Raw genomic sequence first — 9,957 nt, 5'->3', positions numbered from 1 at the left:
ACTGAAGATGTCCCACTATCTTTCCCATACTGCTAAACCTGTTCCATGTTACCTCTGCTTATTGCACTCCATTCATTAATTGACATTTTGTAATTAATTAAAGTCTTCCCAAAGGTGCCAGCTTAATGATTATATGAGCATGGGAGAAATATGTTACTATAGTAAAGCCCTTATTGCCTGAGCAAATATATTTTCCAATTCCTAAGAACTAGTCACCTAAAGAAATTTTGCTTACTGTGCCAAAAATTAGGGATTTTGATGGGGGAAAATGAATTAGAAAAAATTAAAAAGTGAAACTGTTAATAGATCAATAATGACTTAAAATAGCCATTATTGAAAGAAGGTAGTGTTTGACTTATAATGATACAAACGATTTTTTATTCTCCCATTTCCCCAAAAATAGCAAAAAAAAAAAAAAAAAAAAAAGATGCTATTAGAATTATATGGCTCAAAAAAAGCTTACAGAACTCAAAATCAAGAACATAACTAACAATCCTGCCATTATGAACTTTCTTTGGGGAAGAAATTTGTACCATCTGGACATACATGATTAAGATAGAAAAGGCCAGGCAACCGAAGCACATTAACTTGCTTAATAAATGGATAAAACATAAAAGCTAAATGCCAAAAAGTCAAAATTCCACTTCAAGTTTAGAAATGCTATTTTAAAAGACTTTCCAAAGCATTTTACCACTTTTTCTATGAAATCAAAAATTTCTTTTTAATTAATAACCTACAGAGAAATAAGAACCTTATTCAGATTGACAAAAAGACCAACCAAGAAATATGTTTGCTATATCCATGGCATGTTGCTGACACAATTGAGAAAAAAGAGACAGTGATGAGAGAGTGTGTGTGTGTGTGTATGTGTGTATGCATGTGTTTGGGGAGGGGCAGGAGGTTAGAAGGTGAAGTAGACAGCGAACAAAGAGTCTTTGTTTATGGTGTTTTAAGCTTAACAGATAATAAAAACACTGATGTAAATTTATTTACACTTGCTCTTAGCCAAAAGGCCAAGAAGCGATGATGTAAATTTATTTAAATCTGCAATGTTTCATTATTACAAAAGAATGGAAATCAAAATGCATTAAGGTTAAAGAAACTTAGATGCTAAAAATAGAAAGATGTGTTACATAAATGAACTGCATCTAAAAACTGTTATTCTCATTAATGTGTATTAAGAATCACAATTTCAATTTGTCAATTATTCCTCAATGAAGTCAAAAATGAAATTAAAAAGTCACAATACACTCTGTTCTATCTTATAGAACAGAATGGGTCTTTAAGCAGAACAACCTTCAAGCAATGAACGGGGGGAAGTATACAAGGCAGAAGTCAGAAAGACTAGTTAGGAAACCACTGTAGTTGACCAGGAGAGAATGTAAAGGGTTCTAAATGGTGGGTTTATTCAAGAATTATGAAGGAGATAGAATTGACTGGGCTAATGTCCTATTTAAAAGTAGGACATGAAGTTGAGAAATACAGATTGACCTCCATTCAAGATTCTTGCTGGTGTAACTGAGACAAAGGAGTGACTTACACCAAAAGAGAGAGTGGGGAAGAGATAAGAAGACAGGGAAATGCACCAAGTATACTGACTTCAGCGGTAGACATGCTGGGTAACCTGTGCCTGGTTTAGAAGACACGTGCGACTTGGGTATATAAATGAGTACTAGTTTAAACCACAGCTTTTGATATTATTCCAAAAATATGTGTAAGGACGATCCGTTAGAAGACCAGCATTTTAGGCATTACAGGGGATGGTAAACCCAAATTATTAGGGACTCTTAAAGAATCATAAAAAAGATGGAAAAGCCTGGAAACAATAGTGAATTTGACAGAGAAAAGAAAAGGTGATGTAGTAATTGACAAGGCCTGCAAAGGACCACAGAGCAAGCAGCTTAGACGGCAGCAATGGATTGTTCTGGAGGCTAAACGTCTGAGATCTGGGTGTTAGGGGGGCCGGTTCCTTCTGGGGCTTCTCCTCTAGTTTCTGGTGGCTTTCTGGCAGTCCTTAGCATTCCTTGTTGTGAAGCAGCATCGCCCCGATCTCTACCCTCATTTTCACGTGGCATTCTCCCTGTGTCCATGTGTGTCTGTGCTCAAATGTGCCCTTTTTACAAGGACTCCTGTCATGTTAGGTTCGAGACCCACACTGGTCCAGCGTGATTTCATCTTCACTAATCACACCTGCAATAGCTCTGTTCCATGTAAGGTCACATTCTGAGGTAGCCAAGTTTAAGACTTCAACCTACAAATTATACAGGGACACAATTCATTCCATAACGAGATTCTAGAAAAGGCAGCTGTCGAATAAAAAAAAAAATTCAGAGATCTAAAGTACAGGGCAGATTAAAAGTGTCTATTAAATATGACAACTAGCAGGGAGGGTATTTAGCTCAGTGGTAGAGCGCATGCTTAGTATACACTGTGTCCTGGGTTCAGTCCCCAGTATCTTCACTGAAATAAATAAATAAATACATACATACATACATACACACATACCTCCCCCCATTAAAACAAAACTAAAAAAATACGACCACTAGGAAAGTCATTTTTACTAGCCAGTTTCATTGGTGGTAGAGGCTGATGCTGAAAATCATTTATTTAGTTTAAATGATAAACTTGAGACAATGAATTTAAACTCTTGTTTAAAAAGTTACTTGAATTTGAAGTGAAGGTCAAATATGAAGCTGCAGTTAGAAGAGAGAGTTTGATCTTGAATCAAATATGGGAAAAAGATAGGTGTTTCGATTTTTTATTTAATTTGGCCTACCTTGAAGTCTCTTTTGAGAAAGAGTCTTGTGGAGATAGACCTGGCCTGCCTGGATCTATTTCTGGAAGTAACAGGGTCTAGCAGAAGGAGCAAGAGATTTGGAGTCACAAGATCCACAGTGCGGCTCTGGATCTGAAATCTAAACTGTGCAAATTTGAACATGTTTATTGACCTCTCTTGGGCTCACTTCTCTTAAATTGTAGATAATAGCATTCCTGCACCAGAATGTTATGAAAAATCAAATATGATTATGTTGGCTAAATATACTTTTTATCAAAATATTATATGTTGTATATTATTTTTTATATTGTCAGCATCATTTTATTCTAAGTCTTAGTTCCCTCATATTAAAATTATTTGTGGCAACTATAAAGCACTTATAGACATTTAGAAAATGCAGAATTTGACTTCCTCTGATTGCCAGAGCATAGAAAGGATTGTTAGAAACATAACCATCTTTCCAAAATACTACATCTTTTTGTCTTAATACTAAAGTAATGTTTTACCATAAAAATGTGTTGTATTGTGACAATGGCAGAAACAAATTGTAAGAAATCTTTATGAACATCACTCAAGACACAGAATGTGCCAACCAAATGGATGGTAAAGCAGAAACATTTTTGTATTTAATAAAATAGTACAATCACATTCTGTCACATGGACACGAACCCTCAGAAAATACTAATAGCTATTATACTCACATTTGTAATTCAATAAAATGTAATTTTATATCCTTTTTAAAATCAGAAAACTCTAATAAGAAGGGTTGATTAAATTAGATGTGAGCAATGACAATGATGACATAGAGTAAACGGGAAACCACAATGGTGTTTCAATCACAAAAGCCCTCAGTATTTACTTCCCCAAATTGAAAGCAGATACGCCATTTAAAGATTGACATGAAATTTTTGAAATTGTGATTTTCTCATCTTAAAATGCTCCATTTGTTCCATACAGTGAATTAAAATGTGTTAAATTTATTTTCTGTTTACCTACGACATCAGTTTGTCTGACAGACTATAACACTGCACAATTAATCAAAAGTTTCATTGAATTAAACTCAGTATCTAAGGATATATATATATTATGATTTATTAAAAAGTAGCTTATTTTTATTTTTTGGGTACACTTTGTAAGGAAAGTAATAACCTATCAAGTCATATTCCAGAGCATTCTGTGCCTACCATCCCCTCCAGCCACCCACAGATAGTGTGATTGCCCTGATCACCTACTCCGATTACCCCGCAAGCACACTGCGTGTAAGGAGCATCACCTCAGTGTTTCATATACAAAAGGGAAACAAATCTTCTTAGTGCTGTACTTAGACATTTACCTTGAATCTGTCATTCTACCCAGTGGCAGAATTCTCCAGTTGAGCATGCTGTGGAGTTTCCTATTGAAACCCTCATCTCCACCCAGCATCTTCTTTATGTGTGCATGTTAGTGATCAAAATGCTCAGGTATACGTCTGCAAGTAAGTACATATATTGAGGAACACATGAAAGAGGAAGTACCCTCAACTCATTTGTTTCATTGATTGAGTATATTTACAACTTGTCTCTTTCCCAAAATAGGTGGAGACATTTCTTCCTCTATTTTCACTTTAAATGCAAGTTACTAAGGAGTCATCTCCTGGAAAATGGGAAGAATGTATTACTTATGTCTACACTAAAGTGTATAGTATAGTATAGTATAGTATAGTATAGTATAATATAATATAATATTATATATAGCATATATGATGTAGCATGTATAACATAACATATACTGTATGTGGCATGTGTTTGTGTGGTAAAACTGCTCAAGTTGGTTGTTGAAATACTTGTCATCTTCTGATTTTACTATGGGCATCTGGGGGTCTGAAACACGTCATAATTTTATCTATATTTTGTTCTTTCCTAAAGGAAAAATCAGGACTAACACGGATCTTGATATGTATTAACTCAAATCAACATTTATTCAATGGAGAGCATCATCCAAATACATTTAAAATTAAAATATAGCTACCTGTCCCATGCTCTAAGCACAGCCTCAAAGGAACGAAAAATAATTATAACAATCACATAACATCCCGAGGGCCTTCAGTGTCGAGGACTGAGCAGTGTCTAAAGTTTCTTTAGAACACACTTCAACTCTTTCACAATAGATCAACTTTGCTTTTGGCATCTGAGAAATATTTTCTCCTCTGAATGAGCAGCTGACTTACTGAGAGCAAGTGACGTGAGAGCAGAGGAAGGCAGGACACAAATGCCTACTCTTGGTTCTGAAACTCATTTTTCTTTTCCGTGAGACAAGGGTTGAGAGTCATAAAACTACAGCTTTTTAAGAGGATTTACACTGACTCTTTATTAAAGCAGATGTGAAAGAGACTGCCAGTTATCTATCATTTGATGTCCACCGCTCCTTTCCTGGGTAGAAATGATGCTTGTACTTATCTGGGAACATTTCCCAGCATGCTTTGCAGCTAGATTTAGTGACTGAATCATAGTCAGTCACATATAAAAGTAACTGTTATCTTGTTCTTTGAGAGCAATTTTAAAGGGTTTCGATGCCTTTGTTCATTCTTCTTTTCAGTTGCCCAGGATACGTATGCACTGGCTTGAGGAATCAGCACGTTGAAAGGACTTGAAAGTGGAAGCCCACCTCCAGCCCACTGTCCTTCTCAACAGCAGCGCAATAGGACTGGCTCCTGACACTGCGCCCTGCGGAGCTGTCATTACAGCTTGACACCCCCCTCGCCAGAGAACTCGACCTACCTCGTCACAGGGCTTAACACGGTTTAGGATGATGACACGCATTCCGAGCCAGCTTTATGATTCCTTTTTTGGTGATCTCCTACTGCTGAAAACTGAAATGTTCACATCCCAACTGTTGTCTTCTGACTTTGGCTACTTTAAGTGCCCACTACCAGATTGCCATGCTCTTCTCTCATTTCACATGTTCTGCTCTGAATGAATATCCATCCCTTTGTCATCATTTTGTCTAGTTTTGCAATATTTTAACTGTTTTCTTAATTTTCAGTTCCACCTCCTGTATACAAGGAACATTATCCTGGAAGACGCTTCCCTGAAACCTCAATTTCAACAGGCATCTTGGGACAAGGGTTCAGCCCGTACAGTGAGAATAAGGAATTATAGCCTTAAAAGAGCATGGGAATTCCAATGTCACTGATGTCATCCCACGATTCTTCCGTTTCAGTCAGTAAATAAAATGCACCTTTGATGATGACTACATGGCCAGGCCACTCAAGATGCCTCTCTCTTGCTCTGTGTCCATCTCCTGCTCGACTGGTGCCTGCTTCACCTGCACCTGACCCATGTGACTGATCTTCCTTCACACTTGCCCCAGGCCCCAGCTAATGACTGTTCTAGATTTAGATCAGAACTCTGCACTGTGCTTATCAAAGGGGTGGTGAAGGACACGACTCTCTGCTGATTACCCTGGTAACCGATGAGTCAACCTGACATCAAGTCCCCTATAACTGGTAACTTCTTCCCCTCCCAGGAGCAAAGATTGCCACCACATTCTGCCCTCCGTCCCCCCACACAGTGGGATGTTGCTCCAGCACCTTGCTTCAGATGTGTAAGTTCACCCTACCCACTGAACTACTGATTGTCTCTGTTGCTGATTCCGGGCTCTTAGGTCTTGGAGCAGGGCTTGTAAACCTGCAGGGTGCTGTCCAACGGTGACATAGCTAATTAATACCCTCAAGTAAAACACTTTGTTTATATAAACATAATGTAGCTAGCAGCCAAGCTGGGTTCAAAAGAATAGAAATATATGAAGACCAGAAGCAACCTTAGCTCTAGGGTCCTCAGAAAGCCAAGATTCAGTGGGGTACCATGGTACAGCACAAGTCTTGTGGGCAGAACCGAATAGCAGACAGAGCTTTGCCCATCTCTTACCTAATTCTCAATAATTCCTTCTGATATTGGACCAACCTGGCATGTGTCCATGTCCATTCAAATACTATCTCTTTCTGAAACTTTTGTGAGTGTTTCAGTGCACAGTCACATTAAACATCATGATGTTTCACTCATGATGTCACTTACACCTGTCTTCATCCTGCATTGTTTCAAAATACTGAATGTCTGTAATTACTCTAATTATTTCTGTTGCACTATTTCAGTTGTGATGGTTATATGTTTTCCCAGGTTTATCTTCTTCTCTTTAAAACTGTCTGCTCAAGCAAAATGGATCTACCCAGTGCTTCACAACGATACCCTGTGCACTTCTTTGCCTTCCAGAAATGTTACTTTAAATATTCCATCTGAAGAGTTTTCTCTCTCTTCTCACTCTGTGTGAATAGTGTTCATCCTTCAAAAGCCAGTCAATGCCAGTGACTTTGAAAGGGTCATTCCTCTCACAAAAGAGTATCTGACCTTGTGAGTGTGCTATTTCTCAGAAAAAAAAAAAAAACAAACCATGAATTTGCATAATTTGTTTGGAAGTTTCTATATGCAGGCGTATCTCATTTTATTGTGCTTCACTTTACTGTACTTTGCAGATACTGAGTTTTTTGTTTACACATTGAAAGTTTGTGGCAACCTTGTCTCCAGCAAATCTACCAGCACCGTCTTTCCATGTTGTGCCTCTCTGTCACATTTTGGTAATTCTCTCAATATTTCAAATTTTTTCATTATTATTGTATTTGTTATGGTGGTCTGTGATCTTTGATGTTACTATTGTAATTGTTTCGGGGTGCCACAAACCCCACCCACACGAGATGAAAACCTGATTCACAGATGCTGTGTGCGTTCTGCCTGCTCCACTGACTGACTGTCCCCCTATCTCTCTTTCTTTTCTTGGGCCTCCCTATTCCCTGAGACACAACACTATTTAAATTAGACCAATCGATTACCCTACAATGGCCTCTAAGTGTTCAAGTGAAAGGAGGAATCAATCAGTATTTTACTATCAATTGTTATTTATTATTTTAAGAAATTGCCGCAGACATCCCAACTTTCCGCAACTACCAGCCTGATCTGTCAGCATGGAGGCAAGACCCTCCACCAGTAAAAAACATTGTGACTTACTGAAGGCTCAGGTGATGGCTAAGACTTATTAAAGTATTTTTAATTAAGGTATGTGTATTGCTTTTTTAGATATAATGCTGTAGCAAGTTAAATAGACTACAGTGTAGTGTAAACATAAATTTTATATGCACTTAGAAACAAGAAATCATGTGGCTCACTTTATTGCAATATGTGCTTTATGGAGGTGGTCTGGAATTGAACCTGCAATATCATTGGGGTACGCCTGTGTAGCTTCTATCATCTATTTAATTGTGTCCCCATGAATCTGTTTTCATGTCTACCCATGTATCACTTAGTTTGTAAATGCTAAGAAAATTAACTAAATTTGAGGTATCACTTCACACCTACCAGGATGGCTATCATAAAAAAAAAGAAAAAGAAAAAGATGGAGCACGGACGGGCAGACGCCAGAGCCTGTCCAGAGCGTGTGGAAGCTGGGCAGGAGTGGGTGCTCCTGGACCAGCACCCCGAAGAGGAAGATGGCCTCCAGAGGGGGCGGCCGCCTCCGCTGCTGCCACCGGGCAGGTGAGCCTGCCTGGCGAGTGGAGGCTGCCCGGGACCCTGGGCATCGGCTCCGCACCTGCCTTCCGGGTCACAGGCGACCTGGGGCGGAATAACAGGGGGGGTGAGGCCCGGGCCTTTGGGAGCTTGTGGGCCTGACCTGGAGATCAAAAGCTTCTGGTGACCACAGCAGCGAGAATGACAGATGTGATGCAAAGCCTGGAGAACTAGACATCCAAGTGTCCCAGGACCATGGTGCTCATCACCCTCCCAGATGGCCTCCCCCTGCCCCCGGCACCCTTCACCAAACTGTCCGTCATCAGGCTTCCAGTGGGTCCACGGAGGTGTGTGTAAAGTTCAGCTGACGGTATATAACCCAATGCCATTTGAACTCCATGTGGAAAACATGGCTACCACACCACGGTCTTCAGTGTCTTCAGTGACTGTGCTGGACCACCTTCCAGGAATAAAGTTGAGCAGCTGCACATGGAGGTTATCCCTGCTCTGTCCAGACCGTGGATCAGCACCTCTCTGCCCAAGGCTGTACACTCACTCACTGCAACCTTCCTCTGGTGGTGAAACATCTACTAACATGTCAGTGCCGCTTTACAGCAGAGAAACAGCACCTGCTTGTTAAGCTGGAAAACACCAGGGTGGAACCCCTGGAGGAGCTGGAAGTCACCTCAGAAATTCTCATCAGCAATGGATGATGTCACAGTACTTTTACTTGCTGTAAGTGAAAGCAAAGAGCAAATGGCAGAACTTCTAGCAAAGAAAGAGGCAAATATACCTGCAGTTGATAAGCTGAAAAGAACCCTCATGCTTGCTGTAAATTATGAATCACCACATATGGTCAGGTGTCTTCTTCAGCAAGGTTCTGATGTCTTTTCTCAAGATATGTATGGATGCACTGCAGAAGAATACACTCTTACTAGTGGTTTTAATATTAATCGCCAACTGATCGCTGACTATAAAGAAGAAGAGACACCTAAAATTCCTTTTCAAAATAGCAACCCAGCGAATGAGATGATTCCTTAAGCAGCCTTTGCAACAAACCTGATGTTGATGATTCATGGCCTTCAACAGATGATAAAGTCTCAGATTTTGATACCAAGAACATCCTGAAACCAAGCTTAGCAAAGCGAATTTATGCCTCTCAGCAGTCTGGGAAAAACAATATGATGTCAGCATTGAAATTAGAAGAGCAAGATACAGAATCTCCCTGGGATTCTGAGCATCTTCTCCCAGGAGCTCACTGACAGCTCTGTCATCCTGCATCTAACGCATTCCCCAGATGGGCCTCCAGGAAGAGGCCCTGCAGGCACCATGGCAGGCTGGTCTTCTCTCTTCCACACTCCTCTAGCAGCTCCCATCCTTGGGCATCTTGCAGCAGTGGCTGAAGTCCAGAACTTGAACTTGACTGGGAAAACCACGTCCATTCCAAAATGCAGCATTTTCATCTTTTGGTTGGGTGAATATTGGTCCCCCATGGATAGGAGTGATAACTACAAGATTCAGAAGTGGAAAGAGTTATCTATAGTCTCAAATAATTTAGTTCATATGTTCAATTTCAAAAGCAGGAGCTCAGGTATATAAGTAAATAAATCACATGGAATAAAAATGTGATTCTAGAATGAGGAGGTG

This window comes from Camelus dromedarius, chromosome 1 (assembly GCF_036321535.1).
Source record: "Camelus dromedarius isolate mCamDro1 chromosome 1, mCamDro1.pat, whole genome shotgun sequence".
NCBI classification, from domain to species: domain Eukaryota; kingdom Metazoa; phylum Chordata; class Mammalia; order Artiodactyla; family Camelidae; genus Camelus; species Camelus dromedarius.
The sequence above is the reverse complement of the archived record's forward strand: the minus strand, read 5'-3'. Positions refer to the sequence as shown.